Here is a 15,308-nt window from a genome sequence, read left to right as displayed (position 1 = left end):
TCAGGCTGCAGTCTTAGAACTCCCTTAAATATGCAGCACTGATAAGAACCGATTTTCAAATGAAGAAGGGAAAAAAAGCCAACACAACAGTTCGTTATTTTTTCCTCAGGTGACTGCTGTGGAAGGAGAGCTCACTGACCCCAAACTCCTTCCAGTCAAAAATACAAAATAAAAAAGAGATCCATCTTCTCTTTTAAAACAACATGAAGAAAAAAATGTTCTGCCTCAGTAATCCTAGACCTGAGTAATTTAATCTGCTCTCTGTTGCAATCTGTTTTTCATGTGTATCACCAGCCTGGAATTTCTGGAACTCAATACATAAGGAAGCTATTAAAAAAAAAAAAAAAGGAAATATTATGACAAAAGGATTAGAGATAGGTCTAAACTAGATTGAAAGCCTCCCAGCAGAAGAGGAGAATTCAGCTGCTGATCCAAACTTATCGACTCCAGCCCAGATCTCCAACTGAAGCACTGCCAAGACGATGGCATTTCCCAGCGCCAGCCCACCTCTCAGCTCCACTGTGGGCAGAAGGAAGGAGAGAGAAGCCCTGTGGCCATGCTGTGCTCCAGCAGAGGAGCAGGAGCGGAGCGGCACTCGTTATCTGAGCAGTGGTGCAACCCTACGTGAGAAATCTGCGAGAAAATTATAAAGAGCTTTGGTAGTTTAAATTCAAAGTCTCGCATGCGAGCTTGCTTAGAGTTTTATCTACTTATCCATTAAATGAATATCAAAGGATTCGCTGTGGCTGAGCTAACTGACCTCATTTTATATCTTTGGCTTCACGCATCCAAGTTCAAGCCTAAGAAACTTCCTTCCCCTCTCAGTGTGTTCAGTTCTGCAGTGCTCCAGGTATAATGTGCATAAGTAAAAAGGAATTTAAACAAAGCGCTTACATTTCAAAATTTCATCTTATCCTCATTTGGCTCTGGGAATTTCAGCTGCTTCCCTTAAATGATCTGCTCACATCTGCTCTCCAGCTGAGCTGTGTTCATGCCCCACTGACCTTGCTGCTGCCATCGCTGTAATCTTGCGGCTGAGAATAACCAGCCACGCACCCCGACCCTGCGAGTGCCGAGAGCCTTTCCGAAAAGAGGAGGTACAAAAGAACCGACTTTTATGTAAGAGGGAAAAGAAGGAGTTCAGAGAAAAAACTCACTCAGGTGAGTGATGGGAACCGCACGCCACAGCAGCCCCGCCTGCTCCCTCGGGGAAGGGGAACCGGAGGCGTCAGCATCTTGCAGGATTATGCGCTGCAACGGCAGCTGGCAGATATTCTTCTAACGCAGAGTACGGCGGCACCGTTCACACTCATTTGATTCTCTGTGCTGCCGTTCCTATTCAACCCCGACTAATCCGATCAAGTTATTTCTTGGCCTGTGACTTAAAGCCGAGCAAGTAAACACTTTTCATAAGGTCTGAGCCCAATTGTTTCAAGTGTATGATTAAGCACTGGACATCAGCATTATTGTGAGAAAACTCATCTCGTTACTCAGAGTTCCCAAAACACCTTGCAGTTGTCTTGAAGTGGTAATTTTCCATCCATGTTTTACTTTCTGCATACAAATGCACTATACGGTTACAGTGGGGTCCCAAAGACCAAGCACAGGTTTGTTTTTCAGCTAGCTTTAAGAGCAGCTCTTCTGAGCTGAGAATAGCTAATAATTGCCCCAGTTGGACTGCATGATGCAAAGCATCTTCCGAGATGACTGGACTTTCTCCTTGTTTGCTGTGAAGACAGATATTAAACACTGGCAGTAAACGCATATTGGACCAAGTAATGCTCATGGGTTGTATCTGTTTTCAGTAACACTAGAAGACTTATGAACCAGCAAAGCTGCTGATCCAACCGTAATTCCATTATGGTTACACCAAGGATGGATCTGAGTTCTTGAAGCCTATACATTTTTTTTTTTTTCAAGGAGAACTGCTGCCACGTACACTGCTGAAAGAGCTAATAATATAGCTGGCTTTCCTTCCTTCTTTAGAACAACCTCCACACCTTCTCTTTCTCTTCTCTGAGTCACATTTAACTTCATGTCCAACATTCTCTTGTGATGTATCTTGCCTGTGTCATTTCTGAACTAGCTTCTCAAAAGGGATGATTTGTTCTGAAAGCTTCGGGACTAAAGAATATTTAAACAATTAACCACAACCATATTCCTCTTTCTGCAGAGTACTGCAAATGTGCACTGGAAATTAAACGAGAAAGCAGAATTTTTGCCCTGAGAAACAAAAGGAGAGGATACACATCAACATATCTCTCTCTCTCTTTTTACTTGCTACCATTTTTAGACTACAAATATGACAGCCACTGGAGCACTTTAATACTGGGTCATTATTGTTACACATACAAAGACCCAAGTCCTCATTCTGTCATACAGATAAGATATTCACACACATTTTTTCCCTTGCAGTTTTTTTTTGCATGGCTGGCTGGATAATCAGCCAAAATAACAAAATATGACTCAGCACGGCTGAACGTCCGCTTGGGTTTGGGAATTCTGTTGGAGGCCTTTTTCTTTAAGCTCTGTAAGACCAGAAAAGATGTGTCCCCCTCCCAGACGACGTCCAAGCAAAAAAGATGTGAGTAAACACAGAGACTCTGGGGAGAGGAAGGGATCAAATAGACACGTTCCTGCTGTTGACCCTTGAAGTGGCTTGGTCTGACCCATGCTCCAGCCCTGATGCTATAGGAGGAGAGGCAGGGCAGCCACTGATGCTCTGACCCTGCCGGAGGGCACACAGTCCCTCATTACCTGCAGGCTGTCAGGGATTCCTCAGCCCTGGCAGAGGGAAGGATGCGGGACAGAGATTTGGAAACATCCTAAAAGGATGAGAGACCATGAAATTAGGCATGTGTGTTTTTTCTGGACATCAGAGAGCTCTGTGTTGATTGCAACAATAGTGTGAGCGTGCAGAACGTTTTAAAATATATTTTGTTTCATATCTGCATTGGGCTAGTATGAAGAATTCTCTTACTCTGAGTCCAAATCAGGACTCAAACAAAAGCAGTAAGTTAAATGCAGGGGTCCATCCCTCTAAGGGTAGCTCTCCTCTAGGCAGTAGCTAACGGCAGCTGCGGTGGGCAATGCTCTCCTGCAGAGCATCCTGGCTGTGTGGGCAGGGCTGCAAAGGACAGTGGATCCACACCGTCAGACACGGGCGCTCCCTGGCTCGCAGGTTAGAGACCTGGCCAGCTGAAATGGCTGTGGCATCAGATGGCATCTCCCCACAACAAACTGCAGAATGCAGGCCTTCAGCTAGGAAGGTTCGTTGGCACACCGCTCTGTGTAACTCTGTGGAGTTGGCTTGTGCCTTTCAGAATGAGGACAGACAAATCTGTTACTCAGGGCTGAAGTACCTGACTGAAGTACCCTCAGCCACGTAGACCAGCAGGGTCCACACTGCATTTAACACAATAAAATCAGGCTGTCTGAGAAGATAAACATCAGAACCAGCTCATGGAAAGAAAGGTACTGCCATGTACTTGCCCACAAACCACACGGGTTAAAAGGGATCTTGTTTCTGTCAAAGCCGGACGACGTAACACCACCAAGGCCAGCACGACCCCTGACAAAGACTTACGCAGTGGCATGAAGCCAGCTGCAGAAGTTAAACGTGTCCGTGACCTTTAGCTAGCAGTCCCAGTTTCCTCAGGATTTCACACTGTGTTGGAGAGGCAAATATCATCTGTACTCACAGCCTCCTTCTTCGTGCACTGCTGTCGTGTATGTCTCCTACAAACCATGAGCCAGCTTCACAGTGGTTTAGACTAAACTCAAGTGGGGAAAACAATCATCTAGGCAGAAAGAAAAACAACCTCCCTCCTTCCTTCTCCTCCTCTCAACAGCCCCTCTGCAAAAGGTCAGCAGTAAAACTCCCTGTAAGCTCACAGAAATCAGCATCACATCCTTCCTAGCATGAACGTTCCTTCCAGATCCATTTACTTTTGTTGTCAATAAGTGAGAATTGGCGACTGCTCATGAAATTAAAGCTGTACCCCTAATTACTGCTTAATTACCACCAGGAGCAGCGGCCATTCTTCCTGCCGCAGCCCAGCATCGGTGCCAGCATGAGGCCAGGCCTAGAGCAACATTTGGGTGCTCAGATGGTCGCTTTCATGCTGACACTGAAACCTGTGCCACGATTGTGCCCTAGTGACAAAGCGTTCAGGCCCTGCATACAGCTGGGATGCACGGTGACCCACGGACCCACACTGCTTCCTTCAACACTGAAGTGTAAACGAATGAGAAATCAAGTGCAGCACCACAAAATGCTTCTTGTTTACCACCGCTGCAGTAGCTGACCTGCCAAATGAAATATTTACAACTATTCACACAATCAGATTCATTTTCCTTAGGAAATAACTGATTGGGTATCTCACATCTGTTCCTGACAATGATTTCAGCCTGTGCCTATCCATTTCTAGTCCTGACACGAATGGTGATGTTTTAGAAGCAGCCATCCTTAATGGAAGGGCGATGACAGGCTGTCCGACGTCGGTGACTCGGGCTGTGGTGGGGACGGCCTGCAGCGCCAGGTAAGGATGACAGCACCAGCCCACAGTTCTCTCTAACCTTGTGACCTAGGGCTTCGGGAGCCTGTCAAGAGATAGAAGCTGGAGCAGAGCTTGATGTGGAATTATCTCAGGAATTATCTCCCTATAGCTGTCATAAGTTTTTAATATCTCGCACCTGTTTGCTTCCTCTATGCAGAAGAGCAATCCTGCTCTGTCACACTCTGGCATTGCACGTCCTCCTTCCAGCAACATTTCCTTATCAGTGCTCTCTTCTGATTGAAGATACTGCAAGTGTTGCAAGGCTAGGAGGAAATCAGCTGCAAGTAAAGTTGACTCAGATGCTTCCTTAATAAAACATGACATTTGTGTCAGAAAAGGCTCCAAATGAAATGCCACACTTCTGCTGCTCTATGAGCAGACTCTCAAAGCCGTGGCACTGTTAGAAACGTATGAAGAATAAAACTAATACTTGGTTATTCTGATTTAATTAATCCAGCAATCCTCTTTTCCACAGTAAGTCTATCCCAAACATAAAAAATGAAGAAAAATAAAGCATTTATTGGAGTGCCTCTAAACTCCATGCTCTTCACTATTGCAAAGACCTTCTCAAGTCAACTGCAGAGCTCCTCAGTGCCATGCCGAAGATGCCAAAGACAAAACACAGCTGGTATCACTGCTCCTGCTGGCACTGTGCAGTGGTTGTGCTAGCAGCCAGATCTGATGATAGCAACCAGGTCAGAAGAAAACTTTCAGCAACACCAACAATCACTACGGATTTTACTGCACAGTCAAGGAAGCAAATAAAAATGACGGAAGGAAATTTGCCTGCATTTGCCTGCAAAGGACCTTGAGGAGCTGTAGGTCAAACAGAAACAAAGTCTATGTATCTGTCTGAGCAGTAAACTCTGGAACAGTTAGAAATGCCTCATAAAAAGTACATTTCAAACACAATCTAAAGAAGATTAGATTGACAATTTATCTCTCCTAGGACTTCAAGACACTACAAATAAGCACTATGCCTTCTACATCAAGCAGTTCATCATCCAATTTATTCACTAATATGTCTTCTCATTTGAACAACACAAACTGGACAATATTGGAAAATCCCGGAGTAGTCTCTCGGTACAGCAGCTTTTGAAATCAGATTATTTATATTTATAAAATTTTACTCCTTGTGCAATCGAATTCACATCGTTCACACAATCGCTAACAACAACTTTTAAGATGCTATTCTAGCTGGATCACTTATTAATATTTATATGCTTGCCTTCAAAAATAAAAATAAAAACAAAAACATAGAAGTTGTCATCCTCTTTTGAGTTAGTATTTGAGAGAAAACAGAGATTCTCCTCTAGTCATAACAGCCTACTATCAACCATCAAATCAGCCAAAGACTTGAGATCTTAACTGCTCTACTAGCTGCAGCTTCAGCTAGGAATACACTCAAGAAATTCAGCTCTGTGTTCTGAACTGTGTCTGGGCAAGATGGCATTCTGATCCAGCCTCATTTCTTGTTTCCAGACAGTTCAGTGCCAATTTCAGTCCACTGCACTTCATCTTCTCCCATTTTTGACATGGGATTTTTGCCCTGTATGGACTGTTGCAGTTACATTTGCTTTCCTTTTCGAACCTCTTCTGGGATACTCTCCTTCCAAACTGAATAATTTCCAGAAAATAGGAAGCCAGAACTGCACACAGTCTCCTCAAATAACAGAATTTTCAGCAAGGGTTCCTGAGTTGTGCAAACTTTCCTGAGTCATGGACTTCTGCTCCATCCCCACTGAGACACAGCAGAAGAACCAGGCCCCAAGAGATGAGGATGAACGAGAAGGGCTGTCCCCAAGGGCCAGCACATATCCCCTCTGCACTGCACAGCCCCGTATCACTGCTGCCATGCAGGAGGCCAACCCCTGAGCTTCTGATAGAAAGAAAATAAAGTAGCTCATTTTTTCTGCGTTGACTCACTGTCTCCAGTAAGTGACGAGGCTCGGCTCCTTGCAATAAGCAAGATTAAATAGAAAACGTAGGTGTTAAGATTAGCACAAAGCGTTTGTTTTGTTAAAACTTCCTACTGTGTCCCTTCCATCGGAGGCCTGCCCCACATGAAGCCATTCCAACTGTTCTGAGTGCAAAGCAAACCACAGGTGCTCCTCTTTGAGCCAGCAGTAGTGGAGCTGACCAAAGGCCCATCTTTTTGCCACACATGACTCACTTAATTAATACATCACTTCATAAAATGTGATTAGAAACAATTTGATCAGGGTATTTCTAATGTACTGTAAATCATGGATGCACACGTTGCACTTGGAGACGGGACAAACAGGTTTACAGCCAAACTTCCTCAGCGCGGCTGTCACCTCCTCAGCTATTACTGCCTCTCTAATTGCTGGTTGCTGCAACAAGCCAACACTGGGCCAAACACACAGCATCCTCCTCAATCCATAACGACGTGCGTTGGGATTGGCACTGCGCAGACAGAAATGCGAGCTCAGCCCTTGCTTCCGTGGGGCCAGTCAGCCCTTTCAGATACAGCCTCTGCCTGTGCTTAAAAGCCTTCTTAGAGTGCTGCTGTGTGTATGCACAACAATTAATGGCAAGGGAGCTGTTATCAGCTCATCTATTGCTTATTTATTGCTCCAAAAAATGGTTTACCCAGCATGGTGCCTATGGTCAAAACTTGATGGTCCCGAAGCAACATGGCACGCTGAGCTGTGATAAAGTCAGACTAAAGTAGGCTGAGCCCAGAAGAGAACAAACAAACCTTACTAATTTCTTTTACGCATGTGTGTACGCGTGTGTTTGTGGGTTGAACGGATGAAGCAAGAGAGGAGATTAGCATTTTTATGGATATGATTCCTGCCATTGCTACACACTTGAAAATCTTGCTTAGGCTCGGGCAGTTTGTAAACAAGAATAAATACACCTACAAATACCTCTGCATTTAGCTATTAGTCAATCAGTTAATCGACCCATGCCTGGCACCCAACAAAGCACCTCACGCTGACTTATACATCACTTACAGGGCAGAGGGAACAATGATGGTGGGGAAAGAGAAGTCTGGCCTAAGTGCCTGTTGAGTTATCACACTGCTGTGGGGACAAGAGAGGCTGCCTAAATCCTAGCCCGGAGCCAGGGCTGAGGGCAGTGTGGATGGCAGCTGCTGACACCAATACTGCAGACCAAGCTCAGGGTGCTCAGGACCATGGGTGTCCCCTGCCTCTGTCAGGTGGCACAGCTGCCTCTGGCCCAGCTGCTATGCAGCGGGTGGCTGTTGGCCAAAGCCAGCTCCTGCATGGCCGCCACGCATCCCATCAGTACACACCACCCCAGGTCCTCCCTGCCTCCTTCCCAAGGAAAGGTGCATTTTGCAGTGCTTTCTGGGAAAGTGTCATCATGGTTTTGGCTGGGATAGAGTTAATGTTCTTCGCAGAGGCTTGTATGATGCGGTGTTTTGCATTTTTGATGAAAGTAGTGGTGATAAACACTGGTGTTTCAGTTGTCACAGAGCAGCACTTACACAGAGCCAAGGATGCCCAGCTCTGTGTGCCGCCCTGCCAGCGAGGGGCTGGGAGGGAACAGAACCAGGACAGCTGACCCAGAACAGCCAAAGGGGTGTCCTGTACCATACAGCTGGGGTGAAGGGGGATAAGGGGGGACATCCATAGCAATGGTGTTGATCTTCCCAATCAACCATTACGCATGATGGGTCGTGCTTTCCTGGAACTGACTGAACATCTGCCTGCCCATGGAAGTGTGAATGAGCCCCCTGTTTTGCTCTGCTTGCATGCGTGGCTTTTGCTTTACCTAGGGAACTGTCTTTACCTCAACCCACGAGCTCTCACACCTTCACCTTCCCTATTCTCTGCCCATCCCACCCAGGAAGAGGGCATGCATGGTTGTGTGAGCTGCTGCTCGGCTAAAGCACAGCCAGTGTTTGGGGAGCCTCTCAGTTACCATAGCGCTGCGCTACAGCAATGTCGGCAAATTAATCAATTATACAATCGTGTTTGCTAAGAATACAAGGCACAGTCAGATGACCCAACGCCTTTCAGCAGCTCCGTGCAGTTGGGTTAGCACACTTCCTCGTCTGCAATCTCCATGTTATCCTCATCTGCACTGTCATTTTTCCATATTTCAATTTCTCTTAACAGGCAGCTAATCAGGTATGGGATCTTTGCTCCAGGCTAAGTTAAGCTGTTTTCCTTCTTGCTTTCCTGCTCGCTTTCTGTCTTTTAGTTTTCCATTTCCTTCTCTTTTTCTTGTAATATGAAAATGTAATAAAATGCACATTATTATACGTCAACTTTCCTATAACAGAACTGTCCCGTTAAAAATACTAACTCATCCCTACCGGCCCACAACTTCCTATTTTTTTTTTGCACAATTAACAGCGTTTTGTTCCGATCAGCATGAGGGCAGAGCTCACTGTAAGTCCAGCTCTGCAACAAATTCTAGGAGCATCAGGTAGCAAGGGAGCAGTGAGGACATCAAGATCAGCTCTCTAGCCTCAGGAGTCAGAGCTGTTAGGGCTGACTTGACAGTGCCTGCTCAGCCTTCAGCCAGGAGCCCCAGAACACATCCTCACACCGTACAACAAAGTTACAGCCCATGAGGAAGTTCACCCCACCTCCCAAGAACACAGCAGAAGCCATGGTGCATGGGGTCAGTGCAGCACTACTAACAAAACCAGGTCCATTCTCCTTGCAACCCTACATTAAATACATAAATGTAGCGGAGACCAAAGGACTAACTCTACAAACCTGATTTCATATCTCCAGGAACTCTCTCTCTCCAATTTAACTGTGTAATCTCCTCCATAAGATTATCAAGATCTATCTCAAAACCACCCTAATTGAAAGACCATTACACAACTTCAATTCTTACGTGGTTGGAAGCTTTCTTCTAATTTCCCATTCAAATTTACTCACAACCAACATATAGAATTTAATCTTGTGTGGTTGCTAACTTTTGACTTACACAGGTTTTCCTCCTTCTTGCTATTGAGTCCCAGCTGTGCGTAAAAAGACTTATTGTAAACCGTCCCCTCATTTGTTCAATTGGCCGGAGCTAAACAAATTAAGCTGTTTACTCTCACGTCATACAATAGAGAGCTCGTTTGTGTGACCACACCTCTAGCCCTCCTACTGTTCTAATTTAACATTTTCTTGCCCTGAGTCTCCAGAGCTATGCAAGATCCCATCGGGCTCCTCCATCAGCAGCAGAAAGCTATTGCACAGTGATAAAACCACACTGGAATCTGCCCCATTACTCTCTTCAGACACCCACGGATGGCACTGGTGTCCCCAGCAGCAGAGTCCCACCACCTGCTCAAGGCAGCCCTGACCAGCCAGTGCCACGTGTCTCTCTGTCCTGCTCCCATCACGGTGAGCTCTGCTTCACACTGGAAATTCCTGTTGGTCTGTACGTGCAAAACTCGACACTGCTTTGCACCCAGCGCTGTTAAATGTCATGTCATTTCTATCACTCCGATCAACAAAGTCATCTAAATTCCTCTCATATGACAGCCTGGTGCTGTTCTGTATGGAGCCCATCTTCCCAAACTCCCCCATGCTGCAGGGCCCAAAGCAGCAGCACTGTGTGCTCACTTCCCGGTGCCTCCAGGCTCTGTGAGCACCACTCCCCATTCACACAGCTTTATTTGGATAAATAAAATTGCTGTACCTTCTGCTCGGCCATCTCCACCACTCAGCTCTTGCACTGAGCCACCACTTTCATTTTATGCAACCGTGTCCTGTGGGGCATGGTATCAAGTGCTTGGCTCTACATAAATCACATTCCTGCATTACCCCACCTAAGAAATCTGTTATATAAGAAAGATGTTAGATTAGTCTGCCACAATTCATCTTTGATACAATCTCACTTATTCTTCTTCCTCATTATTTCCATGTCTAATTATTCTTTCCTACCAAATATTTCATGAGACACCATGTACTATTGCATTCAGGCCAGCACGCCTAGAGTTCCCTGCATCACTTTTCTATTTTTTAGCTGAATTGGGACTGTGTGTACAGGATGCAAACACTTCCCCTCTCTGCAGCTGAGGAGCCCCAGGACAGCCTCGCTGCAAGCCTGGTGCACTGCTTTTAGTTTTCCAAAACCAAGATCACTGGGACTCCTTCCTTAGTCTCACCAAGACATTTCAGTATTTCTTAGTTTGGTTTGGTTTGATTTGTGGGTTTTTTGTTGTTGTTGTTTTTGTTTTAACTTTGCTACAAATAGCTGCTGGTCTCCTACAGCTTTGTTGAACACCACACTCTGCTCCAGATCCTACAGAAGGCCCCGCTTTTGTGCACAGGTTGTGTCATTATATACAGACACAAGTTCTCCTTTCAGTTTGGGCATGGTTTATTTCAGTTCTGCCTAAGCTGACAAAAGACAGGTTTTGGTTAAACCAAAATAAGTTCATTTGCTCCAAAATAAGAACGCCCATGTGCAAGGTCACGTCAGGTTAATCAAATCACTTTAAAAATGGACTGAAGGTCAACTGGTGTAATCTCTCTGTGTAGGCAAGGCCAAAGCCAATAATGGAACATGAAGTAGGTTGAGTTCACCCATTAATTGCACGTGCCCCTGTGCTCTGCCCAACCCGATGGCTCTGAGGCGGCAGGGCTTGCTGCAGACACAGCTGGCACGGGGTTCTGCCACCACCTGGGGCTCTGCAGCGCTGCAGGGCTGGGGGGCCTTGGTGACAAAGCTTTGTTGGCTGGCTCGGCACAAGGCCACGGGCTGCACAAAATCAGAAACAGCAGAGCAACAAGGAAACGGGAGGTGTGTAAGGAAAATAGAGCTGGATCACTTTAATAATACCAGCGGTACTGTTCCACACAATTTGCATTTTACTACTTTGGTTAAAGATGCTGTTCCCTTGGAGTCCCTAACTACCCCAGCACAAGCCTGGGTTCAGCGTTCTGGTACAGGCACACAGCTCATTCCTCCAGTTCTGAAGGAGCAAGCTATGTCAGCGCTAAACCCTTTGTATCATTCTTGGGCAGTTGCATAATTCGGGCCAAAACAATGCAACTTGTGTGCATAGACAAGCCCTGCTTCCAAACTGTGGACATGGCACCATTTTCTGACATTACTGATGAGCAGAAGTTGGATTTGACATCAGCATCTCTGAAATCTAATGTTGCTTCTAACATGATGCGACTTTAATTAAGACCTACTCACTCGCTACTTTCAATGCTTAACCTTGAGCTGTTTTTGAGTACTCGACAAGTGAAATAATTTGAGACATAAGTGGAGTGGTGAAGAGACAGGAACCATTGCAGGACTTTCTGCCAAATGTCACGGAAGTTTGTAGTTTAACAAAAAATATTCAAACCAATCCTCCTCCTTCTCTAGATCAAATCATTCTAAGCCACTGCTCTGACTGAACAGAAGAACAGAAATAACCACTCTTAGAGCCACTTTTTCCTATAACATCATCCAGAAAAACTTTCAAGACTCAGCAGCGAACCCATGGTCAGCCCAAGAGGTACCGATGCCTTCCACTCACACAGCCTCCCCACCTGGCTTCCCCAAAAAACCTCCCCCCTGTGCCATGGGCCAGCACTTGGGCAGCCCCACAGCCCTGCCACGCTCTCAGCGCTCAGGATGCTCTGCTCCTCCGCACCACATCACCAACACGCTGATCTGCTCCGATCAGCACATGCCAGGAGAAGTCTCTTCTTGGTTATGGAATGTATTTTCCAGAAAACCAAAATGCATTTTTTTCCGAGCGGGTAACTACAGCAAGGAGCCGCAGCCCAGGAAGTGTCTAAAAATTGAACAAATTCTCCAACAAAATGGTACCCGGTGTTGCACTATAGTGAGAGCAAGAGGTTCACACCGCATCCTCATGAAACAGCACTCGTAGGATCGACATATGAAGACCGCGCAAGCCACAAACGCTGCTCCTTTAAGGCAAGTTCCCGTATCCACATGTTGAGGATGGGTGAGCAGCGATCCAGCAAATTAAGGACATAGGGGAGCCATCGTTCTGCTAAAAGCAAAGCGGCTCCTCGCACACCGAACACCGCAGCCCCGCCGCTCGCCGGGCACACGGGGCAGCCCCTGCTGGGCACAGCTCTGCCCGCGGGGCACCTGAGCGGCTCTGACCGCGGCCGCCGCATCCTCGTGGGCTCAGCCCCGCCGCCGAGGCACCCGACGGAGGGCTCGATGCCGGCCGGCTGTTCTCCTCCGCGCATCCTGAGCGGGACGGACCGGCTCCGTTCCCAGCCCAGCGCCGGCCGCCTGTGGAGTTACCTCTCGGGAACCGAATTCGTGGGCGAACCGCACAAGGAGCTCTCAAATCCCCCCGAATTTCTGCTTCTCGCGGAAACACTTCGTAAAACCGAGTGCTCCCACAGCCCCCGTGAGAAGAGTAACTTTTCAACCTGGCTTTTACGTTCTACGGTTAGGCGCGAGATTCAGTTCGGAGCCGTTCTTCACCGTATTTTCAGAAAAACGCGTTCCCAAACTAACCGAAATTCACGGCAGAACGAGGAAACTCCGATGGAGCCCACGGCAGCCTGCAACGAACGGACTCCCGCCGGCAGGACGGCGCAGCCCGCATCCCCACCCGCTCCCCGCATCCCCACCGGCTCCCCGCACCCCCGCCCTCCCGCTGCAGCCCCAGCCGCGCGCCGCTTTTTGGGAACGCGACACGACTTCGGCGTTAAGTTGCCGCTGGAAATCTCTCATCTCCCCGAAACTTCGCCGGGACCGCCGGGGGGTGTCGGACGAGGGCAGGGTTAAGCGGGGCTCCCCCGCAGGGGCACGGGGATCCTCCACCCTCGCCGACGCTCGGCGGTCCCGCAGGGTACGTACCGTCCGGGAGGAAGATGCGCTTTCCGGAGCCGCTCTCAGTGCCATGCCCGGCCCCGGCGCGTTGCCCCCGCTGCGTCGGGGGTCACCGCCCGGCCCGGGGCGCCGCTGCCCGCGGGACGCACGGCATGGGGCGGGCGGGGGACGGCGGGGCGGTGCGAGCTGCCGGCGCGCTGCGGCGGGACTCGGGGGAGAGGCCGGTGGCGGCGGCCGGTTGTGTAACGCGGCGGCGGGCAGAGCCCGGCCTCCCGGCACTGCACAGGCGCGCTCCTCCTCCCGCCCCGCTGCCACCGGCGGCCGCCCGCACCGCCACCCGCGGAGCGCGGCTCCGCCCCGCACTCACGGGACGGGACGGGACGGGGCAGCGCGCAAGAGGAGCGCAGCCCGCGTGGGGCCGGAGGAAAGTGGGTCAGTGCCGCCCGGTGGGGCTGAGGTACGGCGTGGCCGCAGCCCGGCACGCACCGCCCGCGGGACCCACGGGGAACGCACCGGAGCGCTCCGGCCGCCGAGCCCCGCCGGGCACCGCAGCGCTCCGCCTTCTCCAGCCGGCTTTCGGCACCGAGTCCATGCCCCAAACAAGCTGCTCTTTGACGTGATTAGTCATTCCGCACCATGAGTCACTGATTTAACATTTGCCGCTTCCTTCCTCATAGGACTGCTTTTTTCCTTCCCTTTCTCCGCCGCGAATCTCTCCCCTCCTCCCAGGACCAGGGGCAGCTCGCGGCCCCGTCCCGCTCCCTCAGCATCCCGTGCCGACGGCGGGGGCAGCGGGCCGGGGCGCCGCGGCCGCTTCCCTCTCGTTCCTTCGAGTAACGCTAATGGACGGGACTTCAATGCCGCTTCTCTTTGCTCTGGAAGCACCTGAAGCGTTGTATCGAACGCTGAAGACATCGCTAGGGTCCCAGAGCTACGCCCCACCCGCTGCGGGCATCTGCATCCTGTAAGCCCCTTCCAAGGCAACACGCTCACGCCAACGGGTCGGCTTTGTTGCTACCTTTCAGCTGCGTCGTTGCGGTGCTGCTACCAGGGCACTGCTGCCTGCTGTGCTGCCTACGGCGGTACTTGATTCCCAGCTCAGGGCTCCCACTCTGCATTGCCCCAGCCCCCTGGCACAGCTCTAGGGGCTGAACGGTACCCGAAGGAGGCTCTGGACTATGGACTTTGTTACAGGGAAACCTAATGCCACCATAGAAAGGGAAGTGATGTTGTTACAGCAATAACCCTGAGGAGCATCTGCTGTTATTGATGAGGGCAAGGGAGTGGGTACCTCTGCATTCAGTTATTATTTCTGCTGTCTTACAGGAGAGGAAGGGTGGTGTGGCTGTGTGAACTCCTGCACGTGGCAAAGCTCGTTTTCCCACTGAGAACTGGTGTTTTGTGGGACCACAACCCGGTCCCACAAAAGAAGGCAACCTTTCTCCGGCCCACGTAGCGCTTCCACCTTCTCTCAGGCAAGATGCAAGTAGTGACCAAATGTGTCATTCCTCTGCTTATCACTTGAGCTGGGATGTGGCTCTGCAGGGCAGCCCGGCTAAATGAGCGGCAGTCACGGGGAGGATGCTGTTGCCTGCACAGAGGGTCATGTGGGAAACTGGTTCCATCCCAGGGAGAGCACCGCACGCTCTGCAGGTGTGATGCTTAAAGCTGAGCCCCCGCGGAGGGATGCCGTGGGCTGCGCAGCCCCAGAGGGCTGGGTTCCCTGCAGGCACTGCACACGTGGTGACAGCTCTGGATCCAGCTGCAGGGTGCGTGCTGGTTCCCCCCGCAGAGCAGGGTCAAACCTGAACAGCCCATCCTGTGAGCCCGGCGAGCTCAGCAAACACCAACACCGCTACAATGCAACAAAACCCTGTGGGATGTCATGGCATGCATTAATCACATGTATTAATGTGATGGTCTGACCAGAGGTTGTGTTGTATTTGAAGCGTTTGAACCCAGACCCCTGGCAGGTAGAGCCGC

At 49.4% G+C, this 15,308-nt stretch overlaps 1 protein-coding gene across 5 annotated transcripts in view; it reads right to left on the bottom strand.

Annotated features, from left to right (window-relative positions):
- The window catches only part of PASD1 (PAS domain containing repressor 1), a 46,825-nt gene extending 33,327 nt beyond the window's left edge, over positions 1-13,498 (bottom strand). For 2 of the 5 annotated variants that reach the window (XM_031602688.2, XM_090150312.1), the window contains exon 1: positions 13,353-13,498. The gene's annotated coding sequence lies outside the window, so the exon portion shown is untranslated. Of the gene's footprint in view, positions 1-1,157; positions 4,813-13,352 lie in introns of those variants that run through there. The other 3 variants (XM_090150309.1, XM_090150311.1, XM_090150310.1) reach the window with 2 other exon arrangements.
- Positions 13,499-15,308: the final 1,810 nt, after the last annotated feature.

This window comes from Phasianus colchicus, chromosome 14 (assembly GCF_987193195.1).
Source record: "Phasianus colchicus chromosome 14, bPhaCol1.hap1.1, whole genome shotgun sequence".
In the NCBI taxonomy this organism is placed as follows: Eukaryota; Metazoa; Chordata; class Aves; order Galliformes; family Phasianidae; genus Phasianus; species Phasianus colchicus.
Note: the sequence above shows the minus strand (reverse complement) of the source record. Positions and strands in the feature narration are given on the sequence as shown.